Genomic DNA, 13,287 nt, shown 5'->3' on the forward strand with positions numbered 1-13,287 from the left:
GAAGTTATATGGATTGTTTTATAGGTCAGTGCAACCAAAACCTGGCTTTAGGTATGACTATGTTCACTGAGGGCATTTCTTGTATGCTCCCCAGCCTAGCTCCTGAGAGCCAGAGAGAAAGAGGCTTAAGTCAAGGTCAAAGCTGATGTATGACAAAGGCAAAGCCCTCGGTACTCCTCACAGAGCTAAGAAAACCCATGCTTGCTTAGGTCTCGGGATGGCTCTTAAAGGTAATAGGTAGGTGCAATTTCTAGTGAGCATGTCCTTTAAACACTGACTGCCTTGATTTGGGAAGATATCAACTTGTAATTGCCCATATCAAGTACATTCTTCTTTAATTCCTCAAGTGGCTACTGCTTTAGAAACAATGTTGCACTAGATGGACCGTTAGTTCTTGTCATTTCATACCTTTTTTCCTGTTTGGGAGATGAAGAATTTGATTGCTGCATAGAAATAAAGTCCCAGTGTCTGTAAACTTCTCTTCCTGTTTTATTCCCAGTTCATTGCTATTCAGGATTATATTCTTATTACTGCAGTGTATTATATAGCCTGTGAAGGAAGAGATCTGTGTCTGGTAGAAATCAGGACAGCCTGGCTTACTGTATTGCACTCATGCTTTTAATCAAAGTACGTTTACATGCCCTGTTGTGAATATGTACATCAGAAAATACACAGTGAGATAAAGATTACTCAGCACTTTACGACAGCAGAAACTGGAGGTACTGTGTCCCCGTCTAGGTCTAAGGCTAGTGTAACCCCTGGAAATACTTAGGGCTAAGTGTTGAACCTACAAAGTTTGTGAAATATGCAGCCTTGTTACGCATATGTGTCAGAAATATCATCACTTTTTTTGCAAAGCACAGCTGTATGTCGAATCTGTGAACTCGGAAAATCTTTCCTACACTTAAGATCTGCTTAAAAATTAGCAAACTTCCCAACCCTAAATCCCTAGGAGTAAATTGAAGAAAGCTATTATAAAATGTTATAGCTAATACAGGAAAAAAAGATAGTTTCACTTAACAATTTTAGAAACTATATTAAATAGCAGCTATCTTCTTATTTAAGAGGATTTTCTTTGGCTGGTTCTTTGAAGATGGCAAGAGCATTTAACATGAACTGCTGAATATGTTAAAATCCCAATGAATTATGAATGTAGTGAGAAATCCATAAAGCCATTTACTTGTATAAATCTAGACAGAACATTTATTTTTGAGTCCTTACTGCTTTAGCATTTATGCTGAAAATTGACGCACTCCATACTTTACTTTGGTCCAAGTTCCCTTTGGAGTACAGAAACAGGCTTGTAGTTTGCACAACCTCCTGGCCTTCTGCCTTGGACATACAAGCAGAATTTCTAAGTTGATTTCTTTGAAGTTTACATTCTCAAACCATGAATACACTGTCATTTGGATTGATTTTTCTATCATTTAGCAGGCGCTATAGTCTTTTAAGCTTTTAAGACTTTTCTGTCTGGGAAACACTTGATTTGGGAGTATTTTAAACATACCTAATCATAGGAAATACAAGGCAATGGAAAATCAGCTGTGCTTTTCAAAAGGTTTAATGTATGACATTGTGAGAAATATTTCCAAGACTTCGCATGTAGCAATGTGAAAGAAATGGATCAATACACAGAATGAGCACGTCTGATATATTTCACTCATATATGCTACCTGTTCAGATCCAGCACAGCAAAACTTTGGCAGCAGGGACATATCTATCTTCGAAGAACTTGACTCAGGAGTTGTTAAGGATTTGAACAGTTTTTGCTCAAACGGACACCCTTGCCTTACCCCGCTTCGCTTGCCCCTGTCTGCCTGCCGCTGGCACCTGACGCGGCCTCAGCGCCAGGTCTCTCTCCCCGGTGCGATCGATTCCCCAGTGGCAGATGCCAGCGCTGCCTGACGCGGATCCGCCATCAGTCAGTGTCTGGCATGAAGACCAATGGACAGAGGCACCTTCAGGCTGCGCAGTGCTTCAGCCAGGACGTATTTTGTCCAGGGTTTCTTGTTCAGGGGAATACTGTTTGAAAAAGCAACTCCAGGTGCAGAAACACAGCCATCCTTTCGACGTGCAGGGTACAGGTACTACCACCCACCGTGGCAGAGACCTGTGTATGGGGCACAGGGAGCTAAGAGGTCTGTATGAAGGTTTGGTGTTAGCCATTAGCACAACTACATCACAGAAAACAAGACTAGGTGGTATATTTCTCATCAGCGTTATCTGTGGAATCGGTGAAAGGCTTCTAGGTTTAGTCCTTATTCATCAATCTTTAAAAGAATTACAAAAGCAGAAAACATATTTCTCCTGAGAGTGTCTGCACTTCCACTTTGGAGGAAATAGAAGGAAATGGTCCTCCTCTGACCTTGGTGTTCCCTATGTTGTTCCTCTCTTTGTCCAGTGTTTTTTGCCGTGCCTTACCCAGGCTTTCCCTGAGGCGCCGCCATCGCGGCTGTGGGGCTCAGCCGTGCCCTGCGGTGGGTGGGTTGGAGCCGGCTGGAACCGGCTCTGTCCGGCACGGGGCAGCCCCGGCCTCTCCTCACGGAGGCCGCCCTGCAGCCCCTGCCAGCGCCGGGGCACCTGCACCTGGTACAGCTACATCATGATATGGATAGAAAATGGAGATACCTCCCACTCCCAGTCCAGTTTTCTGTCAGGTAATCTGTAACCATCTGCCCCACTGAAATCCCTTGATTCTTCTACTGATGGAGATGCAGCCACTTTTATCAAAGTCTCCTTATCAAAGTCTGCTTTTTCATCAGAGTTGACTTTAAGTCCCTTTTTTTTTCCTTCATAATTTCTCCATGGTGGGGATAGAGAACATATCTTATAATTATAGAGAAATACAGTGATACAAAATAAACTTACCTTGTCTTTCGCTGATAACTCATATTTTTAAATACTTCATGTGAGACAGAAGATAGGTCCATTATACTCACACATATTTTTTTCTCTCTGACACTGCATCAGGAGTCTAAGGGGATGAAAACTAAATTTTCTCATCAGCAAAGAATTGTTAATGGGATTTTAGAGCTCCCTGAATTGTTTATAAATCTTTTCATAATTTAATACTCAAAACCTTAAGAATTATCTGATCCACTGAGATATTAAAAAAAATTGAACGGCTGTTTTTCTTCAGTTTGTGATCTTGAGACTGTTTGCAGATGCCAAAAATAGTTCTGTTACATTGTGTGAAGTTTAGAAAATCTGATCCACATCAGAACAAATGCAATATAAGTTTGTTTTTCTATTGCATTAACCTCATGTAAATGGCCAGTCACCTGAAGCCACAAGGTACATGCCAGAATCTTCGTTTGACTGTGAGCCCCCAGATACCATGAGGACATGGGCAGTCCAAGAGGAATGGACTTGACGTTGGCGCCCAGGGCTTCCTGCCCTGCCCAAATGGGCATTAGCCATCTGGTTGGCTTTTTCAGCAGCTGGCTTTTCTCACTTCTCCAGAATTACACAGTCCCACTGCCAGTCTCCTAATACGGCCCTAGCCTGGGAACAACACTGGAGCTGCTCCTCAGCACCCAGACTGTTCAAGGGCCAAAGATCTGACTTCGAAAGAGGTCATATTTCAGGGAAAGTATTCACTTTCTTTCCCTTTTTATGGTGTTCCTCCCAAAAATGTTTTATTCTGTACTTAGAAAATAAAAATTGTTCTGCTTTCTATTTTAAATTTCTAACAAAATTTTAGCATGTTCTGCTGAAGAATCTCCATGGAAGTATTTTCACCCTCATACTCATTGAAGTATTCTCTTTGTATGAGAAGCAAGCCAACCTACAAGGGAATGCACTTCTTATTTGCTTCAGTTCTTCATTGTGGGCAAGATAATCTTACCTCCCCCACTTTTTTTTTTCTTTTTTTCTTTTTCCTGACCTATTTGTTTGTGACACACTGGTAGTGCTTCTTTCACCTTTTCCAAACAGTTCTGTATGTGACTACGTACACAGAACAGTATGATACCAGAGGATGTGGGTTTTGCTAGGGAGAAAGTAGTCTTTGCAAACAGGATGGATTGACTGTATCACCAAGAACATGCAGAACTGATTAATACTGACGAGTTGATATCAATGACAAGAAATTTAGGACAACCCTGGAAACGGAAGGAGTGGACATAGAGTCTGTTCATGGGGATCAGGAAAAGACTTCCTGAAGCTAAATATGTCAAGATACATCCCAGCTGGAACTCTAACTTTGTTAATGAGTGAGCCAAATATAAATGCTGTTGCTCAGTGCAATGCAAATTTAACGAAGCTGTAGGGATTTGGGGTCCTTTTGAAATATACACAGAACAATGGATTTAAATATATGCTTTTTCAAGACATAAGTTTTGAAATTACAAAGTACGCTGCACCTTTTAATGTCAATATTTTAATTAGTTTTGTTCCATGTATGTGTTTGACTCTAGGATTCCTTTTAACACCTTTTAGTTTTGAAAAAACATCATCTGAATCAGGTCATCCAGTGAAAGTAAGATCTGGCTATATGTGGGAAACCACTATCAGGTGGGTTAAACTTTGTTAACTTCTCTTTTGTTACCTTCTCTTATTCCTTTTCTGCGTGACTACAGTAAGTTATAAGTCAAAACATTCAGCTTAGCATGTTTTAGAATGATTAGTGAAATATTTTTTTTCCTCAGCATTTCTCCATAACTTCTTGATTTGTCACATGGAGCATAAGTCTCTGATATTCAGTGAAGACATGTAACTTTAACTGTAGCCTCCTTGGGGCATGGAGCTTATTTTATGTTAACCCATAAAGTTTACTGATTATAATAAATAGTCAGTGACTCAATAATGCTAACAATTATCTTTCAAAATTAAAAAATTCTAACAAAATGTTTCAAAAGGATTGAACAGGTTTTTTTAAGCAGAAAGAGTGAGTTAAAAAGGCATCTTAAATGTGGACAGACATGCCATTATATTGCATTTTATTCATTGAAGGGAAAGCTGAAGATAGGATGTAAGTTGCATGTGCAGGCAGCAACAAGCTTCTTTTCTATAGCCAGACTAAATGAGATTAAACAGCTTTGTATTTTGGTACATATGAAAACACTAAAAAATAAACATTTTCCTAGTAAATAGTACTTGTTAATAATAATTAACTTGCTGAACCTGTACTGGACAGATATGACTTCCTGCTGTTCTTCCAAGTGTTTCTTAGATTCCTCATTATTCCGCAGTGCACGTGGCAGACTAAATTCAGCCTTTAAATCTTTCCAGTGGTCACTAAACTCTCTTCTCTCTTGCTTTTTGCCAAAAGAAAGGTGATCCATGTGATCTCTGGAGACTTCTCTGGTGGTTTGTGAATCGGCCTGGTGGGATAATTCTGATTCTTTAATTCCCAGCTTGAAATTTGATTAAAAAGAAGCTTAAAGTGGTTTAAATACCTTCCGTTATCTGTTTTCCAGATAATGAATTGCTGTGGTTGGTCATGTAATCAGTCACTAATGAGAAGAGAGGTGATCTTTGTGAAAAGTACTTTGTTTCACACAACAGTGTCTGAAAATGGTGGTTCACACTCAAGAGTCTAATTGTTTTGGCTGGGCTAGGCAGCTGCTTTCCTGAAACCTGGGATAACAATCTTATTCTTCATTTGGCATTACTGTCTCTTATTGCAGAGTCACTGAAGTGTGAACCTAGATCTGGTTGGGATTGTCTCCACAGCATATCCTGGGGCAAAGTGAAAAAGCTCAGGAAAGGTGTGTTGGTAGTAGAGCAATCTCAATCTCCCGGGCAATATCCAGTGAGCAAGTTGCTCTCTGTGCGGCTGTTCAGTGTTGTTTTGCATTTCTGAGTTGCTCAGGAGACAGCAAAACATTAGAATTGGTGGTAAAACGTACTTCAATTCATGTGCTTCATAAATATTTTTCGTTTGATTGTGTAGATCATGGCATAGCCTATGATTCTTTTCTGCTGTTAAACTGGAAACCAATATTGTGTAGTACTGTTGCAGCTATTAAGTCACTAGACCTCATGCTCTGGCTATAATATGCAGGCATTATCTCTAAAATGCTCACTTCACTTCTTAACACATTTAGAGGATTTGGGAAAGGATTTTGTCATTATCTCCTTTTTACCTCTTTCCCCTCATTTCCTTTTGCAGTCCAGCCTGCTCGGAAATACTGTTCCATATGGGAGTGATCTTTGATTAGTTTCTGTCTTATTTGTTTATTATAGTCAAAAGTAATCAGTCTGAAAGGTATGGGGATGCCTTTCTAAGGGAGACCAAATAACTGTGCAAAATACGTTGAGTAGGTATTCCAGACAAATGCATTTTAGGGCATTGCACATTGTACATTCTATTCCTAAGGGGCCTAGGAAATGATATAATCATCATACAGGCTTTTGATAGTTTCGTCAGTGGAAGAAAAATATCTGTAAACATGCTATCAAATTTACAGTTCATTGAAAGAGACAGAGAGATAAAAAAGTGGCTAAATTTATATAATAGAATATGGAACATTGCAAGAATGTATAACATTTACTTTTGTATACACAAATGCATGTAACATTTCTGCACGGTTAATGATCCAGTGCTTAAGCTTGAGTGATAACGTGTCATTGCTAGGCACATCTATGAATGTAGAAGATAGCATTGTCTAATTAGTTTTGCAGTGGCTTGATTTTTTTTATGTTGATACTGGTGATGAAAATCTTTTCTACCTCTTACTCTTTTTTAAAAAATGTGGATTTCATGAAATTACATGCATCTAAATTTTTATTGCTATTACATAAAACATTCTGCTTATTGCTCCTTTTATCTAGTTTCATAAACATAGTGGGTATTGCTTTTCCCTTATTCCTTTTATCCTCCTTCCCCCTAAAAAAAAGAAGATAGGAGCTGAAATGAAATTGACTTGAAAGTTAAAATCTTTCAAATAACTGGTCATGTCATTGACAAATCTTTTTCTTCTACTCTGATGCATTTCATGGTAATGTAGAACAAGCTTCAGAAATTTTACAATAATAAATACAGTTCTGCTAAAAGCATGCATTATACAAGCAATAATTGAAAACTGCTCATGACATCAATTATATTTTGTCATGGTGAAATATATAACACATTAGATTTTATCAGCACAATGAAGAGATACATTCCAGAATCATAAAGGTGGAAATCAAAATTATTTTTTCCTTTGCCTAATGGATTTAATTGCAGGATACAATAAAACAAGGTTGCTCCTTTATTTAAAATTTCATTTTATCAACTGTCTATAACCTGTCACGGTATGCCCAGTGCATGACAGTTATACCATTCCATTCAGTTCCACCTCAACAGACTTGTGACAATATGCCAGCTGATTGTTTTCGTCTCTTTCTTCACAAATGTGCAGGTTCTGCATACTACAGATTTATGAAAATGCTGTCTAAGCTCCATTATGGACGAGTATTGTCCATTATCCACTAGCTGTCCATCTATAGGCTCATCATCTATCCATCCATCCATCCATCCTCTACCATAACCATTTGTAATTATTTAGCAGAGTTCATAGGGTAAACAAAACTGTTGAAATGTAAGAGTTATGATAGTGGTTTTCTGCATGGTCTGGGAGATACAGTGTGTATTTCTGTATTGGTTCTGTGCCCATATAGATAAGCTTTACAACAGTTATTTTGAAAAAAATGCCTGCATGGACTAAAGACAGTTTTACTATATGAACATGTGCAATTACTTTTGTAGTTGTGTCTGATGCATATAAATAAAGTATAAGTAGAAATCTAACTTAATTCAACAGTGGGCCAAATTATCCGGTAGCCATACTGCCCAGAGGTGACCTGGAGTAGGAAGCAAAAAAAAATATTTTTCCTCCAGCATGTTCATGCAATTGAAAATAAAGGAAAGAATTAATCCACTGTATGAAATACAAGGTATCACTGTGCAAATTATAAAAAACCTGTGAGGTTTCCATTCCCTTTTCAAATGTTTCTTAATCAGTTAGGAGCAAAAATCCCATTAAATTTTTAAAGTGAGAGAACACTCAGAACCTTAAGCACATCACCAGTGCTTTGGACGATGTGGCCTACCTTTGGAGGTTTGGAAGGGATATCCCAGAACGCAGACTGCAGGGGGGAGCTGTACCCTGCTAGTGCCTTCAGAGCTCCCACACACTGCCCAGTGGCAATACAGCCTCTTCATTTTAACTTGCTCTGCTTTGGTAAGCAGAAGCCTGTTAAAAATATAAAACAAGCAAAAGCCTTACCATATTAAATATCCTTCCTATCACAGATATGCCTTGAATCTATTTAATTTACCAGTGTGGCTATTTCAATGTAGCCTGAGAAAAAAAAAACACTTTAAAGCAGTGTTTTTCACGGCAATATATATTCAGATATGTTAAAACAGACAAAAAGGGAGGAAAAGCTATGTTAAAATATAAAAAAGAAAAGATACAGACATGTTTCAATAAGGAAGCAGACACTGGAAAAAATATGCTTATTTTAGGTTTCCTGAAACGGCTATCTGTATTTAATGATATTTATGAACATTTAATTTAACATGATTTAATTAGGACCAATATAATCTCTCCCAAGTGCTCCCCATAACCAAGATCCAGAGTAGCCTGTTCTTGTGGTATATCCATTTATCAGCTTTAGCCTTGAGGCTCTCAATGGCTCCATCACTTTCAGCACAGGGCAACATCAGGGGTTTTTTTCAGAAGTGGACCAGGTATTATCCAGGATGAAAGCACTGTACACATATTTTTTGTTACGAGGCTAGTACTGCAGCTGGACTAGAGCAATGCAACAAGACAGAACACTGTAGTATGTAATGGAACAGAAAAAAAAAAACACCAACAAAAACACAACAGACGCACAGCAAGCAGTAAATAATTACTCTCTACGGAAGAAACACCCAGTTCCCTTGCAGGACACATGATGGGACTAGACAAAGGAAGAAATTCATTTGCTATGTAGCTATGAATGTATAAACAAGATAACAGTACAAGCTTATAATTTGTGATCTTTGTTATAAGATACAGATGTCAGACATTTAAGAGAGTTGAAAGGGTAACTGAACAAATCTTTGGAAGCTGGTGTTGCTCTTTGGACACAGTGGTGTATCCTAACATGATGGGGAAAATGAAATGCAAACTAATGCCAACAGAGAAAAATGCAATCAGCTTAGCTGGAACACAGATAATATATTATAGAAGATGAGAGCTCTGGCAAGTATATGCCTCTGATCTCTCTCAGACACAAAGATGTCTGCATTCCACTTGTAAAGCTGTAAAAAGAGGAAAAAACCCTAGCAATTTCCCTTTGTATGAATAGAAATAACATTTAATTGCCAGGCCTTGTAATTACCTTTTTGAGTAAGAAGGAGCAGGTCCAACTAGTTTGTAAGGAATGACTTTTTTATAGCTTCATCCTAGTAAACAGATTTGGTCAATCAGCCAATTCCATGTAATCCAGATTGAAATTTCAATAGGCAAGAATGTCATGTTCTCCCTGGGCATCTGGACAGGGAATAGTCTATGATCAACTTCAGCAGCACATTTGCTAGCAGAAGTATATTGATTAAGCAGTGGATATTGTCTGCTTGGACTTCAGGAAGGCCTTTGACACTGCCTCCCATAAGATCCTTATAGACACAGGAGTCTTCATGTGTGGGCTGGATGAGCAATGAGGTGGACTGAAACCTGGCTGAAAGGCCAGGCCCAGAGGGTGGTGATCCGCGTCACAGTCTAGTTGGAGGCTAGTAACTAGTGGTGTACCCCAGGGGCCAATATTGGGTCCAGTCCTGTTTAACACCTTTGTTAATGATGTGGATGAAGGGGCAGAGTGAACCCTCAGCAAGTTTGCTGATGACACAAAACTGGGAGGAGTGTCTGATATGCCAGAGGGTCATGCTGCCATCCAGAGGGACCTCAACAGGCCGGAGAAACGGTCTGACAGGAACCTCGTGAAGTTCAACAAAGGGAAGTGCCAACTCTTGCACCTGGGTGCGAACAACCCGGTGCACCAGTATATGCTGGGGGCCAACCAGCTGGAAAGCAGCTTTGCAGAAAAGGCCCTGGGGGTCCTGGGGGACACCATGTTGAACATGAGCCAGCAAAGTGCCCTTGCCACAAAAAGGCTAATGGTATGCCAGGGTGTGTTAGGCGAAGTATTGCCAGCAAATCAAAGGATGTGATCCTTCCCCTCTACTCAGCACTGGTGAGGCTACAGCTGGAGTGCTGTGTCCAGTTATTGGCTCCCCAGTACAAGAGAGACATCGACATACTGGAGAGAGCCCAATGAAAGGTAGCTAAGAGGATTTAGGGACTGGAATATCTCTCCTATGAGGAAAGGCTGAGACAGCTGGGAAAGCATGGGGCAGAGAAGGTTCAGGGGGTATCTTATTAATCTATATAAATAACTGAGCAGAGTGTGTAAAGAGGATGGAGCCAGGCTCTTTTCAGTGGTGCCCAGCGACAGGACCAGAGGCAATGGGCACAAATTGAAACACAGGAAGTTCCCTCTGAGCACCAGGAATCACTTTTTCACTGTGAGGGTGACAGAGCCCTGGCACAGCTTGCCCAGAGAGGTTGTAGAGTCTCCATCCTTGGAAATACTGAAAAGCTGTCTGGACAGAGACGGTCCTGGGCAACTGGCTGTAGGTGGCCCTGCTTGAACAGGGAGGTTGGTTGAGATGACCTCCAGAGGTCCCTTCTATCAGCCATTCTGTGATCCTGATTTACGGTTAGGAAAGTTGCAGTGATAAATCAATCCTCCTTTTCCCCACCTTACAACATTGAAAAAGCAGACATTTTGATTGATTTCAGATCCATGAAAACATTCCTCATTGATTTTTTTTGTGAATTTAATTTGTGTTCCCAATTCTACACTTAACAGTTTTGAAATTTTGAACATAGTATATTTCAAAGGTATATTAATAAATCTTTTTAAAGGTTTAGCAACAATCTTAATGTATGATCTAATAAACTATTATTCAAATATTCACTTTCTAAAGAGTTCTAGCTAATCATACATTAACAATAATATATTGTACCAATCTGTAACACATACTACTCATGTCTTGTTACATGTATGAGTGACCTTTTTATTCTTTATAAATAATTTTTAAATGTGAGTGTTAAGTGTTATCAAATTTTGTGTCTTGGGTCCAGAATAAAGTAAGGAAAGTCTGTCTTCAACTGCCATACTTAAGGAGCCAAATTTAGTCTTGACAAAGCAGTATCTCGATATATAGTACCTCAACGGTGTTCAAGGTTAGGCCACAAAAGTGGGAAAATAGTGTCATTAATACTCAGAAATGCCAAAAATGCTGCACCAATTACTTGTAAACACAAAAGACTAGTCTTGTAGGGAAGCGTTTTGACTGTAAGAGTATAAAAAGAAGAAAATCTGGAATTGACACTTTTTTGACTCTGAGACATTGCTGTGATGGCTGTTAGATAAAGTCTATAGTGATCAACAGTATTCTAGTACAAAAAGTAGATTTTTTTTTTTTTAATGTACTTTAGGATGACTCCTTCAGAGGAGGGTTGTTTATTATTAATAAAGTTATATTTTTTCATACATTATTTAATTTTTGTTTGCTGTTGTTTTTGACAAAAGGCAAGTGATAGTTTAGGGAGATAACCTATCTTTCTTTTTTCATGGCTGGTGAAAAAATGGTGACATCACTTACTCTGAGGTGATCTATACTAACATAAGTCTGTATTAATATTTTCACTGATTACATTTCAGCAGAATTACACCCGTCCTTGACAGGAAAACAGGAACAATCCAAGATAAAATCCAGGTCTGAAATGGGGAGAGACAGAGAGAGAGATGGTCAGTCCAGTGTCTATTTGCCTGCCAAGTTATAATTCCTTCTAGAAGTCTCATTCAAATACAATTTGCAAATTCTCAGACTGACTTCTATGATATTTCAGATGGCACATAGTACAAGAGTACAAGAGTGTCGCTGGTCAGGAGAAGATGAGGGGTACAAGTGATGCTCTGTCTGTTTGGGGAAGACTTTATCCTGAGGTTTGTTTGTGCAGAATTAATGCCTTAAGATAACATGAAATTCTTGTGTAGTGCTGGATGCCAGAAACTCCAATTGACTTGGGCAGATGAAGACACTGAGAGCACTTAATACCTCATAGACTTATTATGCCTTTCTCACAGAAGTTTTACCAGAGAAAAGAGGTCTCAGTCCATTATTTTTATTTTCATGAAATTGTAAATTAAATACAGTCCTTGTGAGATTGATAGCACTGAAAAGTGAAGTCCTCTATTTATCTGCAGTATAGATACATCATATCAACACTTCTATCCGAAGCTATGAATGTACCAGCATTTTGACAGAGGAATTATTGTAGAAAAGAGAGATGAATCTCTGTGCTCTGCCTGAAATTGGCCAGAGTAATTGAACTGCTTGTATACAATTTGAGACCACATCTTATATATTCCAAAGGAAATGTCTTCTCCAGGAAGAGTACATTTAAAAGATGTTAGCAGTAGGACTTTGCTTCTTGGGCTACTGTGCATTGGACTAAGTGTTACCAAGCCTGCAATGTTATGGTGTAGTAAGAAGTATATGAGCTAGGACAAAGAAAAGAAAAAGGTTTGGGTTTTTTTCCGAGGATAGTGACACCAAAAAACATTGCAGTGGTGTAGATCAGGTGGAGATAATTACTATATTCCTACCTGTTTCAATGAGTTATAGTTAAACAAGCTCCTACACGTTACTGACTCTCAGCTGTGCTGTCAAACAAAGCAAATTGAAAACAGAAGTTAAGAATATTTGGGGCACCTTTTTTTTTACATGAAATATGCACAAATGAGGCCTGTTTCGGTGATCTTAGTCTAAGCATGCAGTAGACTGAAGTCTCCTTTTTCAGAAACTTCAAGTCTACCTTCTCCAGCAATTCTGGTGTTGCAAAAAGCTTTATCTCTTCTTCTTGTAAGCCACTCCCAGCTTCTGCCTCTCTCACTTTCTTGGCATCCTGCCGTGAAGGTAGTGATTGCATAGACGTTTTCTCTAGGTGGAAAGCCAACATAAGCCAGCATCCTGTCTCTCGCAGGGTGCGCTTTCAGACTAGGCAGTTCACCACTCCTTTAGTTGTGCCAGTTCACAATCTGAAATGATCTCTACAGAAATAATCCTCCAGAATACATATGTGTGTGTATATATCTGTGTAAGTTAAAGGATAGATATTCATTGTTCAGTTTACTATTCAGCACTGTAAATGTTTAGACACAACGGAAAGGACAGTGAATTACAACCCTAGACTATGAGAGTAAACAAGAAGGCTGGAAAGGCCACGGATAGCAGCAGCC

Source organism: Gavia stellata, chromosome 1 (assembly GCF_030936135.1).
Source record: "Gavia stellata isolate bGavSte3 chromosome 1, bGavSte3.hap2, whole genome shotgun sequence".
NCBI lineage: Eukaryota > Metazoa > Chordata > Aves > Gaviiformes > Gaviidae > Gavia > Gavia stellata.